This window comes from Siphateles boraxobius, unplaced genomic scaffold (genome assembly GCF_051911475.1).
Source record: "Siphateles boraxobius isolate OS27281-9 unplaced genomic scaffold, OSU_SipBor_1 262, whole genome shotgun sequence".
NCBI classification, from domain to species: Eukaryota; Metazoa; Chordata; class Actinopteri; order Cypriniformes; family Leuciscidae; genus Siphateles; species Siphateles boraxobius.
Genome location: NW_027508879.1, coordinates 255,001 through 257,500, shown reverse-complemented (window position 1 = coordinate 257,500; position 2,500 = coordinate 255,001). Strand labels below are relative to the sequence as shown.

General features: G+C 37.4%; 1 protein-coding gene across 1 annotated transcript in view; it reads left to right on the top strand.

Annotated features, from left to right (window-relative positions):
* sobpb (sine oculis binding protein homolog (Drosophila) b) overlaps positions 1-2,500 on the top strand; it is a 26,016-nt gene that overhangs the window by 23,459 nt on the left and 57 nt on the right. Inside the window, exon 7 of the mRNA XM_077245479.1 lies at positions 454-2,500. This exon is cut by the window's right edge and continues 57 nt beyond it. The gene's annotated coding sequence lies outside the window, so the exon portion shown is untranslated. The remainder of the gene's footprint in view (positions 1-453) is intronic.

Here is a 2,500-nt window from a genome sequence, read left to right as displayed (position 1 = left end):
GTTTGAAGAATGATGCAATGTTAATGTTCACAGAACCAAGAAGAAACGCTTTTAAAACATTTAAAAAACTGGACGTTCAGAAAAACGTTTTATTAAACGTTTACGATTATTTCCCGTCGTGTTTACAGATGGAAAGTTTCCCTGTTTTTTTTAATTAGAATTAATTTTTAGAATTAATTTTCTTTTCAGGATTCTTTGATTAATATAAAATTGATTTAAGAACAGAGTTCATTTTAAAAAAATTGTAACAATGTAAAAATTACTTCCTGTTACTTTTGATCAAACTAATGTATCATTGCTGGATAAAATATTAATTTCTTTCAAAGAAATGAATTATTTGAACACAAAGTCCATATCTGCTCAGCGCCTGTATAAAGTGCAATTTAATACATTTTCTTTTAATATGTCATATTAGATATGATATAATTTCACACATTTTCTCTGTTGTTTCAGGTGTGTGTGTGCCGTGGTGAAATGATGGAGACGAGTGGTGTGTGTGAACTCACGTTTACTCTCTGAACGACACCGCAGTGCCAGTAAAGCCCGAACCAGACGCCCAGCGCAGCGCAGAGGATCATGGATGTCACAGATCAACCGTGTGTGTGTGTGTGTGTGTGAGTGTGTGAAAGTATCCGTGTGTTTTCCTGCTGAGCTCATATAAAGCCAGGCATTGTTCCTTACTGCCAGCCCATATGTGTGTGTGTGTGTGTGTGTGTGTGTGTGTGTGTGTGTGTGTGTGTGTGTGTGTGTGTGTGTGTGTGTGTGTGTGTGTGTGTGTGTGTGTGTGTGTGTGTGTGTGTGTGTTCAGCTGTGGTTTAGGATTACCTGACATACTGGCGCTTTTGGCTACAGGGCATTTTTAGACTTCGCCTAAAGAGTGCCAACAGTGCACAAACACACACACACACACACACACACACACACACATCGGTATATTCAGCTCCTAGGCGTTTAGTAAAACGTGTGTGTGGTAATTAAATATGCAGGAATATCGGAGAAGCGATTTACAAATTCTTGCTTTTTAACCCTTGATGGTTTATTGGGCTGCTGTTACGAGTTATGAATGATGTTTGATGCCATTGCCAACACACACTGATTCAGAGTGAAGAAGCAGAAGGTTTCACAATGTTCTTCATGATCTTAACAACTTAAAGAGTCTATTATGAGTCTTGCTGTTGTTTCAGGCTCGACTAAAACAGGTTTTCCTGCTTGAATGTTGATTATTTTCCTCATATTCTCCATTGTTGCGGCTCCTCTCTTCCCAGTCTGTCAGTAACGCTCTGTTTACTTCCTGTCTCTATGAAGCCCCTTCTTCTGAAAAGCACACTGTGCTCTGATTGGTCGTCTGGATCAGTGTGTTGTGATTGGTCGTGTGCTTCGAGTGTGTTTGGGAAATGTCCCGCCCCTTACCATAACCGCCAGTTTAACACACTACTAACTAACTCAACCAGGCCCCGCCCCTTTATTCTGCGCATTAATTATTATAATGAGGAATATTGTGACGTGTTCGTTCCTGGAAGAAACTCAAGATACAATGGAGGCGTTTCAGGAGTTCAGAAACACTGACACTGATATAGAGAATAACTCTATTTTTCATGCTCAAACAGCAACATTACACACTATAGACAGATGAACACGGAGAAAAAGCAGAATATTTGCTCTTTTAAAGAAGCAAATAGTAATGAGAATTATGATGCATGTTCCTCCTTCAACAGTGTTTAAAAGCAGAAGCTCAAGAGAGCGTAATTCGCAACTTTATGTTATTTCATAAAGTTGGTATGAAGTGAAAAATTCACCCTGTCGATTTTTTAAATGCATGTTATTGTGAACAAATCATCTGTCTATGTTAAAAATAAAAAATGTTTTGACATGGTAATGTTTTAACAAAATTGTCAGACTTCTCCTAAACCCCGCCCCTTAAATCTCACGCTCATTTGCATACACGTTTGAGAGCCACACCCACATCTCAACATCCAATCCACAACATGCATTGAAACAAGATCCCGCCTTACATTTACTCTTGTTCGATAATCAGGTGCACAAGATCCATTCGATGCATAATGTTAGTGTATAAAAAACATTGTATTACCATGATATCGCACACATGTTTATATGCTATTACGTGATATTCAAAAGCACTTCTAAGAATACCATGGTAGCCTCTCAAATATCAATATTAATACATTCACAGTGACTGATTAAATGAGTAATGCTTGTCTCTAAATGCACAATATTTCACACGAGTGCCAACCGATGCATTTAACACAAGGCCAAACTAATGAAAATATCGGGGAAACCTCATTATAACTATCTTTCATGCTCTTTTACGTTTATTTCATTTTGTATGTTTTTATTGCATCAATCCCGATTTTTATTCTTAATGTCCATCAGATGTTTTTGGATATTTTCCATTAATTTAAATGTGATAAATGCTTTAGCATCGTCAATATAATGACCTGTTATGAAGTTCACAGGATCAGTGACTGTTTTGTGTCATTTT